The sequence below is a fragment of the Pyrus communis genome, chromosome 13 (assembly GCF_041283825.1).
Source record: "Pyrus communis isolate YQ-2024b chromosome 13, ASM4128382v1, whole genome shotgun sequence".
NCBI lineage: Eukaryota > Viridiplantae > Streptophyta > Magnoliopsida > Rosales > Rosaceae > Pyrus > Pyrus communis.
Window position 1 is genome coordinate 11,212,008 of NC_142577.1, and position 5,300 is coordinate 11,217,307.

A 5,300-nucleotide genomic window follows, 5' to 3' on the forward strand; every position below is an offset into this window, starting at 1 on the left:
CTTCTAAAACCTTATGTTGCACTTTTGTATTATTATATTACTAATAAATGAAGGATGCTCAAGATAACCAAGATAAAACTTTTGCTTCTTTAAAGTCCTACTAATTCTTTGGGATATGTATGCTAATCTTCTCTTTATGCTAGTTATAGTGGGGTGTCTAGGACAATAAATATCCGGTGGTTGTGGTTGACAAGGTTTACAAGGACAATAATATCTGATGTTCATACAAAATAAATAAGTGTGATCAGTTGTATCAATGACTTCCGTCCTTAAGGTACTTTACTATCATAATTATACTATTAAAATGCTAAACTTGGCTCTAATACCAAATTCGCAAAGCAAGGCTCGGTTAAATAGTCGGATGGCCATTATAACAACTAGACATAAAACCTTGCACATAGAACTTGACATGTTTCAGCATGACGGCCACTCATAGTACAAGTATAAGGCCTTAACAGGTGAGCTCAGAGGTACTCTGGTTAATGTCCAGTTATTTGTATGGCAAGCATTCAACTATAACAGAGTGCTCGAACAAAGTATGATCATCAGTTTAGCAGGTTAATAATATAACTATAATAGTGTTTCCTTGTTTTGGACTAGAAGTCTAATTAAACAAACACACTAAAGAAAGAAAAGAAAACTTACTTAAGACTTGGAGATTGCTTGAATATGTACACTTGAATTTTTATTGATATATAGAATGTTTACAAAGAGAAGTGTTTACAAAGAAATGTTTACAAGGGATGCTAGGAAGGTTTTTGGATGCTTGAGTGTATGAGGATTGAAGGATGTTATGAGTATGCTGTGTCTCTGCTGTGTTGTTCCATGTGCTCTACATGGGAGGAAAAGCTCCCTTATATACAAAAGCTAGTTCCGAAACAACAAAATAATTTTTCAATATTTACAACTTTTGGACTACACACTATTTCTGAAAGTTGTCAGCACTTTCTGAAAGTTGACTGACTTGTCTTTGTTTTAATGAAGGTCATGTGAATCCATGTTATCTTGGCTACTGCAATGTTTGATTTTAGCATTCCAATGTAATCTGAAAGTGTTAGTCTTCTTTTCTCTTCTTTTGGATGTATTCCTTGGGGGATTGATGTGAACTTTGCTGTGAATATTGCTGAATACTGAGCAATATTGTACATATGTGTGAAGGGTAGGATCGGCATTTTTGGAAAATTTTGTCCTGATGATTAAAAAGAAAGTTTTTCCGGGTTTTTGGTTAGTTTTCCATTGTAATTATATATAGTGGATGTGGCCCTCAAAAGGTCCGAGAAGGTTTGTGCTAAAGGCATTGACTCAACCACGAATAAGCAATGGAAGCATGAGAAAAAGTATAGTCATCCACTTGAATGAGGATCATCTCTGTGAGGATCACAGGAAATCTTCAATCACGTCTGTTCATAATATATCGTGCGGTCAGAAATTATCACAAATTTTTTTATTTAAAATTGAATATAAATAGTACCTGACGAAAACTGACTGTACGATGTACGATGAACGGACGTGATTGGAAGATCTCCTCACAAAGAGGATCCAGAGAGTACGCTCATTGCATCCACTTGGCTTGAGATTTGATAGAGATTGGAGATTTGTACGTTGCTGATGCATATTATGGCCTTCTTGTTGTTGGCTCTTGAGGAACTTGCCACTTCTTTGTCAACTCATGTGGAAGGGAAGCCTATGCTTTTAGCAAATGACCTTGACATCCAAAAGAATGGCTCTATTTTCTTCACAGACAAGAGATACAACCGAGTGTACGTATAAAAGTGCTTGTATGTTTGGAATTGCTTTTGTAAGAAGTATTTATGTTCATAAGCATTTTTATGTGAAAATATTATAAGAAAAGTGCATCCAAGAAAACACTTAAAAGCACTTAAAATATTGTTAGGTATTTCTCTAGAAAGTACCCCAAAAAATATATTTCTTTTTAAAACACAAATGCACTTTTTAACTTTTATGTGCACAACGCTTCTAAAGGTGCCTTGGGATTTATAAGAATGCTTTCAACCCTTCTAAGATGATTGCATTAGTAATCAAATAGTTTATATGCCTTCCTTCTAAGATGATTACATTAGTAATCATATGGTTTATATCCCTTCACATGTTAATGCATGGTAACGATACCAATTGGTAACCAAATGAGGCATTAATGGAAACTAATCAAATTGCAGGAATCATTTTTTTATGCTATTGGAAGGAGAATCCACTGGTAGGCTTCGGAGATATGATCCTCCTACTAAAACAACTCATATTGTCTTGGATGGTTTGGCTTTTCCAAATGGAATTCAACTTTCCCAGGACCAAAACTTCAATTCTCTTTATTGAGACCACCAACTGCAGGTAATACACTTCTGAGCCTTCGGTTCTCTATAATTGACAAAAATAAGAATTTAGATAATGTGAGTAGCTGTTTAATTCATTAGTTGAGCTCAAATATCGTGGACGACTATTGTTGAATAAAAAGAATATAATTTTTTTTTTTTCACTTTTTCAATATCAACTTGAACACATACAAGTATGATTCCTATACTCCCAATATTATATAGTAAAGGGTACGAACAATTGAACCTACTATTTCTATTTGTTCACTGCATTATTGCATGCTAATGAAATATTGGCTAGAGGGTCCAAAAACTGGGATAGTGTAACTTCTTGTTGAGTTCGAAAAAAAAAAAAAAAAAAAAAAACTTGTTGACGTTTTCCAAACAATATGGGTGCGTTTGTTGCACCGGATTATCTCGGACTGGACTAGCTTTAAGGACTAAGCTGGATTGGCTTAGAATAGACTAACCTGGACTAACTTAGTGAAGCGTTTGCGGCAGTATCGAACTAAAAACAGGATAATTAATAAATTCTAATATTACATTATTTAATCCCTTTTTATTATTAATTATCTCTTTCTTTTTCTGAAAACTTTCCAATTTGAAAACCAATTCCACAATTTGAGACCACAATTTGAGATCAGATCAAAACAAGTCCAATTCCACAATGCAGAGTGTCCCGTCGTCGAAATAGTGTCTCAAAACCAACTCCAATTCCGCAAATCAGAGCGTCTTAAGCTCCTGCCTCCATCTTCTTCGCTGGTCCCAGCGTCCTAGCATCTCAGATGGCTCGCCGTCTTCATCGGTTTTGTGGACACCGGCGTTCTTGGCTTTCCAAATTCCTCCATTGCGGTCATGTTCCTCACCCACTACTGGGTTCACAAAGATCTCGTGATTTGGGTTTCAATGAAACCATCTGCGGTGATATGTGCCCACGACGGTTGGAGATGGTAGAGGTTATGGGTCTTGTTGGAGGAGGAATATGTGGAAGATTGGCAGAGAAGGAAGACGGAAGAGGGGGCTCTAGGACTTAGACGAGGAGAAAACGACAGAGAAGGAGACGGTCTTAGCAGTCCCTTCCTTTTCGGGGGCTCTCGCTAAGAACTTTTAGTGAGGCTGTTAGTCCTGGCAAATCCCCTTTAGCCTCATTTACCTTAGTCCCAGTATGGAACAAACACTGGACTACACTAATAAGTAATCCAATCTAATCCAGTGAGAGTTAGTGAGGCCAAACAAACATACCCTATAAGAATAAATGAGAAAGGCCAGCTCTTGGTAGCAATCTAGGTTGCACAGACACGAATACGGCGACATGAGACATTGCGACACAGCGATACGGCAAATCTCAAAAAACAAGGACACAGACACGACTAGGATACGGTGATTAAAATATAATAAGTGTATAATAAATATTACATATATTAAAAATAATACTTTAAACTAATAATATAACAAAGTACTTATGTTCATCAAATCCATTCACTATATATTTATAATTATAACACAAACATAATCATTTAAGTTGTTATCTTAATTAAGGGTTTAAAAATAAACGTACCCTCTAAGGAGAATAAACAAAGACATGAAAAAAAATATAGCTGTTTTGATGAACTTGTAAAGGACTTGGGTTCCATCCGGAACCAAATTGTGGGGATCCTAGGGATCCTCACAAATAGTAACTAACAAAAATTGACTACATAATATACGATGAATGGTTAGGATATGAGGATCCCTAGGATCCCCATAAAGAGGATCCCTAGAGGATCCTTATCCAATTGTATAGCTTAGAATAATTGCTGACATGGGTCCCACTAATAAATTTAATAGAAAAAGAGTATGAAAGTTAGAAATTAAAAAATTACTCTCTCTCTCTCTCTCTCTCTCTTTCTCTTTCTCTCTCTCTCCCGTCTTCTTCTCCAAAGAACCAAAAGAAAATTTATCTATCTCCTTTAGTATTCCATTTCCGATTAAACTCTATCTAAAAATGCATATTTGATTAGAAGATAACTTAATTTTTCTCGGTGGCTCACTTAAAACAGCCTAGCGGATCTGAATCTACCTCCTCGCTGGAAGTTCTATGACATTTGAAAGAGCCTAGTAGATTTGAATCTGCCTCCCTGCCTGAAACAGCCTAGAAATTCCGTCGGCCATATCTGGGGAGTGTGCAAAGGATGTCTTGACCGTGTCTAACCCGTGTCGGGGGCGTGTCCTAGATGTATCGGCATGTCGGAGTATCCGACATTCCAACACTTCAACGTTTTGGAGTGTCCGTGCAACCTAGGTAGCAATAGATTGTTGCAAGACTCAAGCATAAGGGGTTCTCTCTCATAATCCATGGATACGGAGTGTCTACTTTTGCTTGCCCATCTGAATGACCTACTTAGCGCGAATTATAGGGATGAAAATGTACGTGGAACAAAAAATAATCCCAAAAATCATGGAGCTAACACGTAGAATATTTCCCAAGAAGGACAAGACTACCCTTACTAAATGAGCAGGGAGCATTCTCATTCACCACGCGTAGCTGAGGTAAAGCAGGTAGAGAACTATGACTGCTTAAGGTAGCCCTGCCCGTAGGAAAAGTAAAAGGTATTTATGATAGAATAATTCCTCATTCCTATCATAAATGCATTCCTAATCAAAGAATACATCTTTCAAGTAAGTAATCCTAATTCCACTTATCTAGGATATTTTTCTAATTATTCCAAGATATTATTTACACAAATATCTTGGAATATTCTCACTTAAACACAACCCTAAAAGGTCGGCCACCCATTAAGCATCGGAGGTCCTTTGACCAAAATTTCCATCATCGTGGGCTTGTGAGGCTTTTTGTAACATCTCACATCGCCTAAGGGAGTGATCCTTATATGTATATTCCCATCTCCACCTAGCACGAGGCCTTTTGGGAGCTCACTGGCTTCAGGTTCTGTAGGAACTCCGAAGTTAAGCAAGTAGCGCACGAGAGCACTC

At 37.1% G+C, this 5,300-nt stretch overlaps 1 pseudogene; it reads left to right on the forward strand.

Moving 5' to 3' along the window:
* The first annotated feature begins 482 nt into the window (after nucleotides 1-482).
* LOC148691759 (protein STRICTOSIDINE SYNTHASE-LIKE 13-like) lies at nucleotides 483-2,654 on the forward strand (annotated as a pseudogene).
* The last annotated feature ends 2,646 nt before the right edge of the window (nucleotides 2,655-5,300 follow it).